The sequence below is a fragment of the Pseudoliparis swirei genome, chromosome 20, assembly GCF_029220125.1.
Source record: "Pseudoliparis swirei isolate HS2019 ecotype Mariana Trench chromosome 20, NWPU_hadal_v1, whole genome shotgun sequence".
NCBI classification, from domain to species: domain Eukaryota; kingdom Metazoa; phylum Chordata; class Actinopteri; order Perciformes; family Liparidae; genus Pseudoliparis; species Pseudoliparis swirei.
In genome coordinates, this window is record NC_079407.1 from 4466898 (window position 1) to 4484351 (window position 17454).

The following is a 17454-nucleotide window of genomic DNA, read 5'->3' on the forward strand; positions in this document are numbered from 1 at the left end:
AGACAAACCAAAACCAGTCAAACCAGACAAACCAGTCAAACCAGACAAACCAGTCAAACCATTCAAACCACTCAAACCAGTCAAACCAAAACCAGTCAAACCACTCAAACCAGTCAAACCAGTCAAACCAGACAAACTAGTCAAACCAGACAAACCAGACAAACCAGTCAAACCACTCAAACCAGTCAAACCAGACAAACCAAAACCAGTCAAACCAGTCAAACCAGACAAACCAGTCAAACCAGTCAAACCAGACAAACCAGACAAACCAAAACCAGTCAAACCACTCAAACCAGTCAAACCAGACAAACCAAAACCAGTCAAACCAGTCAAATCATGCAAATCCAACACACTAAAGGTAATTTACTGTTGACACACTAACAGACCGTGGTACATTGTGAAAATGTTAAACAACAAGAGACAGACCTTTACGAAGATAAACTGAACTAACCTTAAAACCCATTTGAAGCTTGTTGCCTTCTTCACTTTTTTTCTGTTTAAGTGGAACTGACTAACAAACAAGAACTGTGACACCAAACCTCTTAGTCAGAGTTAAACATGTACAACATCTCGGTGTTTTTATAATACTTGACTCTCAGACCTCGCCGCATAATGAAGCAATCTCACAAAGCCGGAGCTACATTTCTGTCGGCGGCTGTGATTTCGGATGGTTGTTGTTCACCATCTGAGAGTCGCTCCCACCGAGCAGCCGAATATGAATGCATTCATAACAGATCCCATCATGCAGCTGTTTTTACATGAAACTCAAACATGTGAAACAAAAGCGCTGCAGAAAATCCAAAGACTCCAGCAATGCACCGTGAACCCTCGAATATTCCTTGTTAGCTATGATTCATTGTGCAGATCGAACTAAATTAAATTAAATGTCCTCTTACACGTCTGTGTATCGATCCCCCAGCAGCCCGAGAGCTTTACATATGGAACAGATATGGGTCGTATATCGTAGCTGTCCCTTTAAGGGGGAACAAAGTAGGTCAAAAACCTGCCATAATATAACATCTGATATTGTGCTTTTTACGTATAGCACAGGTGTCAAACACAAGGCCCGCGGGCCAAATCCGGCCCGCCGCATCATTTTATGTGGCCCCTGACGGCTTGAAAGACATGTGATCCTCTTTTAAAGAAATTGAAGAAAAATGTCCCATGCTTTTATTTTGAAGGTTTCAAATTAAATGGATGTATGTTGTAATATTAGAGACTTTTTCTTATGTACAATATTTCTACATTCCAATAAACAATAATCAAATGCAAAGAGAGTTATTTAACAATATGTCCGAGGAGTTTATAAAGTGTTTCCGGCCCTTTAAGAGGGCGGCCATGATGCTGATGTATACCACCTGTCATGTAAAAAAAAAAGAAACAGGTCCCCGAGGTGAGGAAACGCAAAGACATGGAAGCAACAGCAGCGAGGCCGGTTGTCACAGCCGCGGTACTACTTCCTGTCGGGGTCGTTTCAAGTGCCGCACCGCCGTTAGTAGCTAACGGGCTAACTGAGAATGTTGCGCGATTGGCGAGTGGAAAGGCGGCGAGCAGGATCTAACCCGTGAATAAGTGGGTGAAACAGCTGAGAGACCCCCACAAGAGTTTCTCTGTGAGCTCAAACACAACCACAAATGTAAAAAAGGCCCTCGGGAAACGAATAAACACGAGCACACACATGCACCAATCCAGATTCTTCTTCTCCCGAGGAGTCTGGTGCGCCTCCACGTCTTATCCCCCCCCCCCCAACCCACACTCAAGTTCCACTGCATCCTTCTGATTCCCTCTCCTCGCTGCCGCCTCTGTGTTTCTCTACCCGGAGATGAATAATGTAGAACCCCCTCCCCCCATCATTGTTTTGGATGAACGGAGCGATTTCCTGTATGTGATGCTCTCTGAGGACTGGAGCCCCACAGGCCTATCGACACGCCCCCCCCCCCCTTTAATACCCCCCCCCCCTCCTCTCTGTTCTCTTAATTAGGAGGCCCCAGACAAAAAGGCACAGTAATTGCGGGGCTGTTGCACATTTCTCCCCAGTGACACATCCTTATCTCCTTCTTCCTTACACTCCCCCGCCCCACCCGCCAACGCGAGTCATATTTCTCCCTTTTCGTTTCATCTTTGTCATCTTCGTCTTTTTTTTCTCTTTTCTCTTCTTCTTCTCCTCCTCCTCCCCGCCGCGCTCATCGCCTTCATCGTCGCCACGAAACACTTGTTTTTTTTCCCGATCTGCATAGTTTACCGTCAGAATCTAGAGGCAATGAAGAGGAGGCTAAAGGGCAACGGAAACATAATTAAGGGGAGAAGAGGAAGTGGCCCGAAGCCACACAAGTCAATAACAACCCGACATAAAACCTTGAATGACTCATTGCATATTAGGCGGGAACGGGAAACTGCAGGGGCTTCATTTCTTAGGATAATAGCCTCATTTCATATTTCATAATATAGATGAAACTCTCTAAATCTCCCCTGACAGTAATGTATCCCTCTCTCTCTCTCTCTGGTGAATTACAGGTTAAATGTGTAAAGCAAAGGGATGACAAGCCTGCGGCCTCTAGGCACACCCGAGGGACGCTCGCCCCCTCCATATATCAGCTTTAACGCCGCGTTGCATTCCAAGAAGCTGAAACGGGACTCTCTCCTGTGCCTCAGACCTCGGGCATCATCAAGGCAATCCTCCCACAGCAACCCACTCACCGCATCATCCCAGCATCCTTTTGCCTCTTGGTGTCGGCGGCCGCATCCATGCAGGCGGCGCCGAGTCCTGCTCACTGGGCACCGTTCCAGACATTTTAGTGAAATGAACTGGGTGTCAATGTCCGTTTCCTGCAGCGGCGTTTCTACATGAGGGGCAGGTGGGGGCACTGCCCTAGCAGATCCAGATGACGCTAGTGTGCAGAAAGCTCAATACATTCGTACTTCACGGCAAAATATATATATATATTTTTTAATGCAAAGTAGCGTGTAATGTGTGTGAATAAACTTGACTCACAAGCATTGTAGTCTTGTTTTGGAGTCATTTGATGTGTGTGTGTTTCTGTCTGTTTGCTCTGTTAAATGCTGCTCTCCGCTGTCCCTCCCTTTCCGATGTGCCCCACGAAATCTGCCTGGCAACTAGACTGGAATAATGCGAAAAACCGCGAGACCTGTACCCCGTGACTGAGAAGAAGAAAAACATACAGTCAGATTCAATGTCAGTCACGGGTTAGTTATCTATTGCTAGATTTAGACAACTCTGGAAGAGTTTTTTAAGTAATAATATTACGAAAAAAACTCTTCCAAAGTTGTTTGGAAGAGTTTTTTCTTAGGAATGTCTTTGTCCGATGGATGAAGCATATGGTTTTAATTGGAGGCCTCCATGTATGACGTTATTCTCAAGTCTTTGGCGAAAGCACCCTCGACCCATCGACTCACATCGATCGGCAGATTTTCTGATCAGACGTAGAAATCTCCAGGTTTTCTCGACAGCCTGTTTCTGACCTGTTTTTACTTTCTGTGCACAGTAAAATGGAGCAACGTTTTGGCCCAGTTCCCGAGTCAAGATGTCGAGATGAAATATGGTTTAACTGCTCGACAAGACAGTTTCCTGACCCCAAAAATCTTGACACCACCAGTTTGTCATTTGCTGGTCAATAGAATTCCAAAATACAGCAAACACATGTTATTTTAATTATTGCCCACCTAAAAATGTACCCGTTTTTCCCGTTTGGCATTTGGGTCCTATCTCTCTCTGGCTACAACATCCTGACACTAACTGTATTAGTGCTCAACTCAAAAGTCTGATTCCTCAACAAGACCCTTGAAAGCAGCATCCTGCTGACTTCTTACAGTCGGCTCACACTTTTACAAGTTGATACGGAACATTTTCAGCTCAATTCAATTTGAAGAGTGGCATGAAAGTACAAATATGCTACATTGAGATGAACGATTGTATGTGACAAATATGTGACACATACAAACACACATGTTTTAAAGAGACAGCGAACCAGTGACCAGCAGAAATATGCAAAACAGCATGGAAATGTTTTTTTCTCCCTTTTCCCTCCAATGTCCCATGCAGTTCTACTGGATCATTTTAGCCATGCATACATTACTGCTGTTTTTGTCATGAATAATGATTAAAATAAAGTAGTTTCTTCCGTCTACTTTCCCAACTGTCAACATTGGTCACAATGACCGGTTACAGGGTGGCCCATTCGACCTGAGACACCCTCCAGCTCTCCGCCCAGTCCTGACCTGCGCCCTCATTATTATCCTCCCATCTGCCCGGCTGGGCTTAACCTTAAGAGCAAGTCTGTCTCCCACCCAGTCAAGTCCGGTCTCACGTCTTTGTGCTCCAGTCCACGTAAAGTCTCAAGTATTTTTCTGTCAGTAAAAGTCAAAAAGTTAACGCGTGTACTGCATCATCATGATACCGCCCTCATGACAGATTTACTGTTTGGCATCCAGTATGTTCACTTTGAACAAGATGACCGCGAAGCAATATTAAAAGCTTATAAAATCAAATGCAGCGGTATTACTCATTACTCATCGAAATGTATCATGTCCCTTTAAAGGGAATTATAGTCATTTAGACATTAGAAAGGAGAGATTGTGCTTTTGGGTTATGATACCTAACGGGTGTATAGAAATAAAGAAAGGGAATGAACCAAGTTTAGAGCCTTGGGGGACCCCACATGAAACGCAATGTTATCTAAAAGAAGCAAAAACCACTGAAAATAAAAAGAAATATTCGCACAAAGCACAATATGAAAAAACATTATACAATATCACCACAGCTCAATGTCTCACCGCTGCGATCTTACTTCATCTCATAAGCCCGACGGCATAACCCGTCAGCTGCTTACATTTCTAACAACAGATGAAAACAAAAGCAGATTAAGATCAGTCGTGGGAAATAAATCCACATACACAGGCCTTGGTAGACGCTGCTTATCAATGGAGGCAAACAAAACAAACCAGCACCTTGAACAGATTAGAGCACACTGCAGTACAGCACAAAGCACAATGCTTTTGCCATGTACACTGTAATTGAAAAAGAGTAATTGAAACAGTGCGCCGCAGTGCTATCCAAATCCCCCCGAATGTATCTTTCTAATTTATTTTTTCTATCGCCGACGGAAAAACCAAAACAAGGCCGCTAAGATATGGAAACGCGTGGAACGGTATACAGTCGGTGCTGCGAGTGTTTTGCCTGACTTTAAAAAAGAGAGAGAAGGAAAAAAAAAATGGGTCGCGACTTCTCTCGCTGCGATAATAACCTTTTGCGGGGAGCTGCTGAGAAGGCGGGAAGGAAGGGATGGAGAGAAGGAGAGAGGAGGTGTAGTGGAAACTGGTGGAAGGTCAGGAGGGAGTGGAGGTGACCTGATTCACACACACACACACACACAGCAGCATTCACACCAAATATAATCCATCACTGCATTGCTCGTGGTTCCTGGACCCGCCCATGATGACCCAGAGCCGTCTGTCTGGGTGGAGGCCGGAGGTGAGTCCTGTGGTGGTACCAGACTCGCACAGGCAGACGCAGCCATCCTCCGGGCTCGAGCTCGAGACGGATAGCAAAGGGCACGGACAGCCTGCTGATGCTTACCGGCTCAGACTCCAAAACTTTTACCCCCCCTCCCCAACAAATTTTGCAACGATGACACGGCTTCGGGGTAAAGAAGATGGAAGAAAACTTAAAAAATGATATCTGAGCTCTCGACACCTGACTGCTCTGATGCAAGCGCACTGTCACCGAGCGCTAGATCGGGGCGCGCTCGACGGCATCGGTCCACGGAAATTCAGGCGGGAAAGACAGTCGGCATAGTTACGATCGACACGTACGCAGAAGTTTATATCAAAATAGACTCGTCTAAATCACAAAGCGGTGACGCAACAGAGATCAGGAATCAGTCAACGTCGAAATCGAGAGAGGCCAAATCTAAATTGTTGTGTCAGGCGGTATCGGTGGCAGGAAATGCTCCGTCTGGAGAAGGCTGGATCTTTTTACCACTTAGAGAAGGACATTTGACTCCCGCCGTGACACGGTGCCCACTGGAGTCCCCGTGCATCGGAATAGTGATGATGTTTCTCATTAGGCGGCTTCCCTGTAGCACAAAGGATTTGAACCATTATGAGGTCGGAGTGTCGGCGTTCCAGCTCTCAGGATGTTTGGAGGTGTTCACCCACAGCGGATATGCAAACGCACACAAACTGAACCTCACAGTCAGCACTTTAATCTCAATAGTTTTTTGGGGGTGGTTTAGTTTTACGTCGTCGCAGATTCAAATTTGCCAGAGTGGAGAAAGCAAGAGTGTCCTCACACCTTCACGCCTGCACTGTGTTTCCCGTCCTCTCATAAGTGAATACGATTGGCAGCGTAATATTAATTAATTTCTAAAAAATGCATCTCTATTAAAAAAAAGAAAGAAATCTGGATTATTTTCACGTTTTCAATCAACACAACGTTCGTCTCTCGGCTTGTGTGATCGGGGAGGTCCTAACACCAGCTCGCTCTTTGAAGATGGGAATTAGAGAAGCAGAGAGTGAGATGTATAATCTGTCATGGTTTACTCGTGATTTGATTGGACCGGGACTAAAGCCTTCATGGGCTTACAATAAATGTGCCTCGTGCGTCCTGTGTTTGAGTGACATCCCATCTTTGCATTTGGGTCTTTCCTGAATCCCGTGAGAGACAAACTGTCCATTTGTGGATTTGCTCTCCCCAAACACTTCAGCTGGGACTTGTTTTCATACGCTAATCATATGGAAATATAAAAAAAGACTTGCGCCGTATTGATTCCTTAATCGACAGTCTATTCAGCACTTTCATTAACTGCCAATCAACCTCTAAGTCTCCACCCTGCTTGAAATAAAAGCTTCGGCAGCCATAACTGAAGGACACACACACAAACACACACGCACACACACACTCTCACACTCTACAATCAGACCCTGATGCTGTTGTTTCTGTCTTGAAATTGATGCAATTAATATTTCACGATTCCATCCAGAAGTCGAGCAAACAGAGAGCTTAAACTTTTTTTCCGATGCAGAGATTTAGATGATTTAAATTCAGATTTGTTGGCAGAAAAACTTGAGCAAAATATTCTCTTTGACAGGTGCGCCACACGCATCACAACTAGGTCTTATTGAATTCTGTCAGCAAAAAGAATTGGTTGAATATGTCCCCGAACATTGTTGTTTTTTATTAAATACTCAAACTGCAGCATGACTACTTTAAATACAACCGGCTGCTGTCCTCCAAGAAGGAACCAGCTCACCTTTCAGGGCCATCTCTCATGCCTTGAGGCAAAGAGAATTTGAGTTTGAAAATAGTGATTTATCGAGTGGACTTAGTTTCATGACACTTCGTTCTCACTATTTTTGCTCAGCTTTTCGCGAACGTCGTTAAAAACATTAAAAACTTCCCTTGAAACTTATTCAAACAAAAAGTGCAGTTAAAAAAACATATTTTGTTGGCGGTTGCGAAAGGTGAAGCCAGATATTCAAATTCGAGCGTCCTTCTGAAGGGAAGACTGCGGCCTCGCCGTGGCGTCCTTCCGTCACACAGATCCTAACCCTATGGGACAGACGGAGCGCGACGGTGAGGGCACCAGAGAAAAGGTGCCGAGCAGTTTGCCCCGAGGGCTGGGGCACAGCGGGAGGAAGAGGAGCAGCCGATGGACGGTAACTACTTGTAAGATGAATTATGTATAAGTAGTGATCCGATGCCCGAGAGCTGGCCGCCACGCTGCAGGGAAGCGGCTGACTAATGTTTGTACAAATGAGGTTCAACTGAATTACAGTAATTGTGCGGGTACCATATTGATTCTACCTGCAGACTGAGATCACCGAGAGGCGTGTTAGGTTGTAATAGGTTATTTTTACTTTGCACATGTACATAGGGAACGTTTATACTTTAAATTAATACATATAGCAAGATATTATAACTAGGAAATATTAGGGAGAATATTATTCTGACTATATTATTAATTTATTGTTGAGCATTCGGGAAAGACACCGTTTACTGTATGTGATGTTACAATGTGAATGGCAAGAGGTAATGTTTATATGCATGTTGCATGGGAATTAAAGTTAGTCAGTATTTCAGAAATGTCGAAGCCGGCTGAAGTCCGTGACGTTATTTTAATCCGGAGAATAACATGCAGGACTTTTATTGTGAAAATACTTTTTTTGGAAGTGACGTTGTGACCCGGGGTCGTGACGTTTGACCCCTCCATTTTGATAGCGGACTTTTAGCCAACAAGAAGGTGTTACAGGACTGAATAACAATGGACTAACTTTTGAGAGTAGACGATTGGCTGCTGACGACTAATACTCTTTGTACTGGGAGAAGTCTCTCTTTCGTCTTGATCCGGGTTAGACGGCAACCCTCGCTTGCTTTACCTTGAACCCGTGGAGCCTGGATCACTACGAACCCACGATCGTGAGCCTTGACTTGTTTGTTTAAACTTCTTGCCATTGAATATTGTTCAACTTAATTCACCGCATCCGGAGCCTGATTTCCATCATCTGCGAAGTGCCCAGTTTCAAGAACCTTTATAGTGCCAATTAAAAATGCTTAAATACATAACATTGAATCAAATATGTGTTTGAGGCACTCTTTTGGAGGGTTTTCAAAATAGGACTGACTCAATGTGAAGGAAAACAAAGACACATGTGGTCATATCAAACGGCGTTTAAAACAGTATAAGCGGTGCTTCAAGAAGGTCCCTCTGTTTTCTATTTTCCTCCGAGAATCAAAGGGTAATTCTTTGCTTTCATGTGGAAGTGGCTGTTTTGTTTAGCCCCCAATTAATCCGGTTTTCCAATGTGCCGTCCTGAGAGTAAGAGAAGTCATGCTTCGCCACTATTCACGGAGGCCTAATTATAAAGCCGGCGTACTCCCGGTTGTCGAGCGGCGATCCGTCTGTCAGTCGCACAGCAGGAACGAGAGGCGGGTGTTCAAAATAAACTTTTTTCGGCGAGGACAAAAGGAATAGATCAAACGTACAAAACCGGCAATGTTTGAAATTGATTCACATTCCCCACGTCAAAAAAATTCAAAAGAAGAAGAAAAGAAAAGAGATCTTAAAATTTTTGATGGGGAACATTTTTGAACTGCCATTATGCAGCAAACAGCCCACTCAATGAGAACCCGGAGGATTCCTTTAACTTCACAATGTAAGTAATGAAACACTGTGGATGAACATTCCATAGTAATTTATTTCTGCTCATGAAATGAGTTAGTCTATTCAAAAAGGGAACATTTAATTCCCTTCAGATATAATCACATAATTTATCTTTTTTTTTTCTTTTTAAAGAATGGACTGTTTCTCTGCTCCAGAGGTCAGTTTTTGCTTTATTTATTAACTGTTAAAGTCTCTTAGGACTTATTCTTGTGTAGGCGTCATGAGAAACAGTATAAAACGCTGCATTATTTTCTCATGGTGGGTTAATTGATCTGGAAATGGCAACCTAAGAATATCCAGCGTATTTATTATCGAGCAAACCAAGAATGTTTAATTTCGCAGGGATCGAGCTCTGATATGTCTCCAATATTAATTTGCAATGTTCCCTATAGGTCCTGTTTCAAAATGAAAAAAGTAGAGAGGTACTGTCTGTGCTTTTAACCACATCCTCTTGTTCTGTTTCCAGTCTTTTTAATAAAGATATGGTCTCAAATCCAAATGACAGGAAGCAATAGACAGAAAATCTAACTTTTACCGTGACACCGTAACACAGACGGTCCTCGATCTTAAACATCAGTTTCGGTTTGTTAAAAAAAGAATGATATTGTTAGGCTCTAAGAGACGTGCACTTTGATATTTCTAAAGGGATCAGTGTTGATGTGTCACAAAAGACCTAAACGAGCCTCATCATTGGGAACTATTTTTACATCAGTGACATTTTTTGAAGCATTGCCAAAAGTCCTCTTAAGTGTTTATTTTCTATTTTTTTTCCTAAGAGGTGGGAGGCAGGAAGTCTTGTGAAGCAGATTCCTTCCTCAGATACGACGAATTATGACACGCAGCTCAAAAACAGACGTTGTTTTTTTAAAGCGTGACACGGAACTGTCAAGTCAAAGGAAGGTCTCGAGATGGAAAATAAACAATCCAAACAACGGCGAAGAGGTTTAACCGAGACATAATATTGGTCCGTATTGGAAATGCAAAACATTAACATAAACATCGTGAGATATAAGACGTTCTACACTGTTCAGTTGTTCAATATGCTGATGATGCACGACAATTCCTGGCTGCTGAAGAGTCGAGCCATCTATCATCAGTGCATTTTCTTCTCTGCTACACTGCGATTAGCACATCTTCCAGTGTGCTGATCCATTAGATGCCGTGTATCTTCTCTTTTGATGGCCGGCTTGACTGATTGCTTTTCTTTCGGCAGCGCCGCGAGCTGTCCAACTTCGCCAGCATCTGTGATCGCTTGGAATTTGCTTTTCGATAAAAGACAAGAGAATTCCTAATAAAGACTAAAAGATGGATGTGCAACAGTGACGCATTGAAGATGTCACATTTCTACCCGCGGTATATAACGTCTTTGTGAACGCTTAAATTACTCGGCGCTGCATTAGGCGCCGAGCCTTTATAGCTCCAAATATTACATTCAATGTCTCACCAATTACCTCCCTCCATCAGTTATTCCAATGCTGAACATCGGGAGAAACAAAACAACATAAAGCACAGCTGTGTTGAGCAATCCTCCCAGACTGCACGTCTTCATATTAGATAGATACAAATGATGAACCTAATTTTAATGCAAGGAAACTCTTTCCGTCCATCTGCGAGTTCTCGAGAAGCGCTCATTCCATCTACTCCCAACCCTTGGTGGGTGTAGAAACGGCGACCCTGCGGAAACATCGTGGAATTTGGACACGCGGCACGTTATAAAAAGTATAAACCTTTAAATAAACAAGTATATAGTGCTCTTCGTCGCAGCGGGGGCGGAGCTTCAGGGCTTTTGCGGGCCAGAAGGTTGCCGGCTCGATGACCGCGGATCCTGAAGATTATATAGATAACGTTACGACTAAACTTTTCCATCCTTCCTCGGAGTCAACGAGCAGGAGCAGATGGCCTACGGGAACCATTGCGACTCATTTGTATAGAGGTCTGCCGTCCTAATATAGAATATTAATAACATCGCCGCCGGCAAAACAACTTTGCTAGGCCGAAGCCAGCCGCCTGTGAGTTCCTCGACTGTCTTCAAAATATTAAGCATGATTTTAAGCGATATAATGCACCTTTCACATATTTTATTATTAACATATTTTATTGTCTTTTTTTATTATATTTTATTGGACATTATTGGAAGCATATTTCCCAAAATGGCTATTTTATTTAATAAAATTCCACCTTTTTCTAACTGTATGTATTTAGTAATAATTTTGTATTTCAGATACTTGTTTTTATATATTATCTAATATTTATATATTTTGTATCAAAACGGGAGAATTAAAAGCACAGACTAGCCCTTTCCTTCCCGACCAGCGAAAGAGGGAGGAGCCAAGATGTGTTAATTGAGCACACCTGTGAACTGGGCCAACGAGGTGTTAATTGAGCACACCTGTGAACTGGGCCAACGAGGTGTTAATTGAGCACACCTGTGAACTGAAAGGACCTACAAGGCATTCACACATCCCTCTGACCCCACACACTTAATTAGTCGTTCTCTGGAGTGTATATTTGAGTTATTATCTTTCTTCAGGGTCATTTGAGGCCATCTCAGGACTCCATTAGTCCGTGAACAAAAAGAGAAACTTGGTGTGCTGAAGACTGAATAGAGTTTATTCCAGCGTTTGTCTTTTGAATTCGTCCAGTTGTTTTTAAACCGAGAAGACAGTAAACGAATGAATATGTATTTCGGTTTGTGTATTTTTCGGAAACCTTCAGCGTCTAACCGTTCCGGTAGCATTCACTTACATTGACAAGTTAAAGGTTATCCTATTAACTTATTCTCCTGTCTGGAGCCCAACGCATATACCTTTAACAGTTTAAAGAGAACTCTACGCTACAATATGTCTCATTAGTTTTTCCCTCTATCAATGTATTCGTATTAATCTATTTGTATCTCTTCATCATTAATGTTCTGCCTCCTTTTGTCCTGTGTTTTTAAATACCTGTGTGCTTTTGAAATAATTGATTTATTTCTGTTGTGAAGCCCTTTGAGCTCCTTGTGAAAGGTGCTATATGATTAAAGCTTATAATTATATCGTTATTGAAGACACATGCGTGAAAGAAAATAACCTCCACGTGAGATGAAAAAAAATCCACGTCCTTCATGAAATTAAATGATGTACTAACTCGACTAACAATATAAAAAATGGGGATATGCAAAAGTCGTTGTGTTTGGGGCGCAAACAAGTACTGATTATTGGTTTGGCGAGAATTCTCAACCCAGAAGAACAAATAGTTTAGGACCCCGAGTTATGACTCTAAAGAGAGGGAAGGAGAAGTCTGGAGGTTAAGGAGAAATTAAATAGTGTGTACAGTACGTCTTGAATTGGCTCTTAAAGTCTTAACGTCAGGCAGCCAAATGTTTTCTCCTCAAGCTCGGCTTCCTCTCCAGATTGCCAATCTCCTCGGAGCAAAAGAGGCTTAATCCTCTCACAAGCCTACAAATCCACTTCTTTTTGAGGAAAAGCCAGAGTGAAAATAGTTCAAGGATGCTAAACAATATTTTTATATATATATATTATATATTTTTCTCATTTTTGACCCGTTCTGTTGTAAACACGGTCGAATTACCAAAGGCAGTGTGCATTAAAAAAGCTTCATAGAAATTACATTTATTTATTTATGTTGCATTCTTTGTCCCACGTTGTTCTCTTCGAATTTGGCCAACATGCCACTCATATTTAATTCTCTTTGTTTCCGACATCAGAACGATTCTGGGGAGAGGAGAGAAAGGGGAACACGAGAGAACAAAGGCACTCGCAGGGCCCAAAATAATATCAGTGAAAGTTGCTTCCCTGAACCGTGTTTTATATCTACTCATAAAAGCTGAAGACGGGAAGGTCTTCTGACATAGTTTTAGTTTTTGAACTACGACAAAAAAAAGTAGATTACTTCAATTTTGAAATTAATAATTAGGCTTTGCACACGCTGACTAAAGTGGGTTGAGTTCTTTTTATCCAAATTACAGCTGTGAATGATGCCAACTGCAGTCTTTTTTATTTTTTTTATTTTCCGTGTCCACCTTGTATGACTTTTATTTTGTGTGAGCAAACGTTTACTTTGCATCCTATTGTCATCGAGACTTTTCCCGGCCATGCAGTATATATATATAAATATATATAAATATATATAGATATAAATATATATATAAATATATATATAAATATATATATGAATAAATATATATAAATACATATATATATAATATATATAGAATTCATAAGGGTTTGATTGCAGCTGACTCTTTCAGACCAGATGCCTCGATGTCATGTTGTCGGTTCTACAAAGCCATAAATAATTCATATTGTATAACTCAGATTACACACATGGTTATATTTATGTAACTATATGGCGGTATGTTTGAGCCTGGTTTACTGAGCAGAGGCTGATTGCGTAATGGCCTTCTAAGCCTATTCTGGGACTCAAGTTGTGTGTGTGTGTGTGTGTGTGTTGACACATCTCATATTTTGTATTCTGATATGGGATTTGTCACTAATTTACTTTACATTAAATGATATTTAGCTGATTATTTGTATCCACTTACATTCATACATCGTAGACTAGCTACGGGGAGCAACTCAGGGGTAAGTGTGTTGCTCAAGGACACATCGACTAGGGCGGGGATCGAACCGCCAACGCCCTGATTGAAAGACGGACCCGCTGACCCACGGTCGCCCATGTGGCGATGTTTGAATTAAACAAGCAACAAATTTAATCGAGAAATTCAATCGAGAATAATACATTTTAAATGCTGAAAAAATAAGAAAAAAGACCCCAAAATTAAACTGCAGACTGTTTTATAATATATTTTATCTACTTGCGTTGCAAGCCAGAGTTGTTGTGCCCTGCCAATGATTTTTGAGGGAGTGAGATGACACATTGGAGCAGGAGGGCACGGACCCACAGCTCACCCTCGCAGATAGCAACACCCGGAATATCTCAGTCATACCTAATGTACGTCACATTCATATTTTAATTACTCCCATCAGGATATCTGAACATTCAGGACCGACGTGCCGTTGGCTCTGCCGGCGTGTGAAATATATAACATGAGCGAATGTTCGCTTCGCAGCCGCAGGGGAGCCTGGGAGGCGGAGACGGTAATGTGATGGAGGCAGAGTCGGGCTCCGTCTCTCTGCGGACCACGACGCCATTGTTAGACCTGGTCCCGGACCCAGACCCGGACCTGGACCTGGACCTGGACTCCCTGTGGAGCTCGGTGCCCCGTTAGGGACTTGCACTCTTCTGGCCACGTGTGAGGCCTAATCACAGACCACTGGGTGGAAATATATCGAAGGCCCAATCCCTCGCACACGTGGCTGCAGGGTCTTTGTTCGGTTAGTGTGTGTGTGTGTGTGTGTGTGCTTCTTTACAAAACATTTCTCTTCTAAAAAGGCGCCTGATATTTGCGGCTCCGGCTCAAGATTACTCGGTGACGAAAGGCCGTTATACAAGAGGAAGAAAAAAGATGGCCCGAGGTTCTTCAAATACTTTTGTACGTTTTCTTGACAAAGCGAGTCCTTCCTTTTTGTTGCCAGTCTTTTGAGACGTGCACCGGGAGATTTAATAGCGTTCGCGCACACTGTATGGATTTGAAAAAATGAAATCAGAAGCGAACCGACGTTGAACGGGAGGTATCAGAGTATGTGTTGGCGTACCGAGGTCGGAGCCTACGTACGGGAACGGTAATAGATCCAAATAAATATTCACCTTGAAGGGTGCCGTGCTCCTCTCAGCTACACTCACAGCGTTGGAGGCGATGCTGCCGAGGAGCCAATCAGTCTCATCTTTCCAATGGAAGACGATACATTTGTCCAATAAGGTATCGAGTCCGTAATTGGAACAATATCATGTGCTGCCTTCGTACCTGTCTCAGCGTTTCCAAATCAAATTAAACTCCTAAAGTTCATCGTGATGTCTGTTGTGCCAGTTGATCCATAATCTAGACAATACATTTGATTTATGACATGGGTAGATTAATTTAAGCATTCTGATTGGTTGAGAGTGAGTCACGGGGTGTTCTTTATTGAGCAATAATGTCCTGTACAAACTGTTAACCTTTATCTGAGCGTTCCATATCAGTGCGCACTCAAAATAACAATAATAGTTCTGTCATTTTGAAGCGTGACAATGTTGCCCGGGGTGTGAAAGGGGGCGGGCACAAACATCTACACCAATCGCTGCCTGCGCAGCAAACTCATTCTAATGCGGGTTGGAAGCAAGACACCCTTGAACAGGACATTATTGACGATACAATACTGCCTCTCGTACCTTAATGCTCAAGTATAATCTCTAAAACAGTGATTCGAAGAGGCCGCTGGTCTTGTATCAGTGTTAGTTCAGATATATGGAGGACTTAAAATGTCTTCAGTGAAATAAATGCATGAATAAATAAAGGAATAAATAAATAAATGCTTAAATAAATGTTTAAATAATACAGGAATAAATAAATAAATGCTTAAATAAATATATAAATAAATACAAGAATAAATAAATTGTTAAATAAATGTATGCATACATTAATGAATGCTTAAATTAATTTATAAATAGATAAATACAGGAATAATTAAATAAATGTATACATACAGGAATAAATAAATGCTTAAATAAATAAATACAAGAATAAATACTAAATGTATAAATAAATAAATACAGGAATAAATGAATGCTTAAATAAACGTATACATAAATGAATAAATAAATGCTTAAATAAATGTATAAATAAATATGTTATACCTAAACAGGACATCATTAAATACATCTATTTCTACATTTCTGTATTTCTTCATTTATTGATGTCTCTATTTATGTGTCCACACATATTTCTTCATTTATTTTTGCCTTCTTCCTGTATTTATTCATGTATTTATTTATTTATACTTAAGACATGTTAAGTCCTCCATACAGATATAACGTGAAGTGAAGGAACAAATGGAGGGATGTGAGGCATGGAGTTGAATGATGATATGTGCACACTCAAGTGGTTAAATATGTATTTCCGACCGCAGCTGGTCTTAACAGAAATATGTGTCGATTTTGGTAAAATTCTGGCGTGACATCGCAGTCTCCACCTTCTCAAAGAAAGAGATTCTGGTCCTCTGGAAAGCGCCGCTGTCCGTTTGTCTGAACGCACCAAACCAGACAGGACGGGGACATCAGCCGTCTGATTGGAATACATGGGGCTGTAATCGAGCCCAGTTATAGATTTGAAAGAGAAAAAAAGCCGATATCATCAGACTGTTCTTTCGGGGAGATGGACCGTCATGTCAGAAAGCGAGCAGCCCTCGCCGTCACGATGCCCAGGCGCATAATCGTCTCTGGATGTGTGTAATTAGTTTATCGTAGTAACGACTCACGATGCCACAGTTGAAGGAAGGAGTTTACGGTCTTAAAAAAAATAGTTTGAGGGATGAGAACTATTATTACTGTCGGTCAAATCTATGGCTGGAGAGGCTATTTAGAGATGCCCGCTAATCACAAATGTCATTAACTTAAGTGCAGCATTGCACAGCACAACCCCCAGCAATGGATGCAAATACATAATCTATGGGACAGAATGTGTTTTCATGCATTGGGGCCTCCACCCTCTATGAATTATAGAATCATTTCCAACTCAATGGCTCTCGAGTCTGATTTACGGTCCTATTGCAACGCATATAAGGATTTATTTATCGTCAGTGCAGAATATCAAAGATTAAACTGGTGGCTTATTTGATCCCTGTTTCATATCTCTAATGGAAATGTACATCTAGATGGAAACATAAGCATGTACCGTGAATGAATACATATATAATGGGGGTTGTGAAGTTGGAGGAAAGGCAACTTAGTGAGTCATCACTATCAGTGTATAATGTGTTGTGTTTATTAAAAATGTATACGAAGCGGTGTATATTGCCGATTAAGGGTCGTATTACATAATAGACATCATCCCGAAGAATCGTAGGGGAGAGAATGAGACTGTGTTACTTTGTTTTTGGGGTAGTATTTGTGCGAGAGAGAGAGAAAAGGAGAGAAAATACACTCGTATCACGCTTTTGAATCATCTTTCCCAAAACACGACATTTCCAGTGTGACATTTTCTAGCAATTCAAGGAAACTGCACTTGTTGCTGTGGTGACGTACGTGTAAGACCTCAAGATCTACATTTTAAAGGATGGAAACAGATGTGTGCGTCACGGAGAGATAGAGTGTGTCATTGGATGTATGACGTCATTATATCTGCTCTTGTTTATTATAATGTTTAACCACAATGTCAAATTCCCCCCAATTGGGGCGC

General features: G+C 41.9%; 1 protein-coding gene across 2 annotated transcripts in view; it reads right to left on the minus strand.

The window, feature by feature from the left end:
- lsamp (limbic system associated membrane protein) overlaps positions 1–17454 on the minus strand; it is a 579644-nt gene that overhangs the window by 215983 nt on the left and 346207 nt on the right. The gene's annotated exons all lie outside the window — the stretch shown is intronic.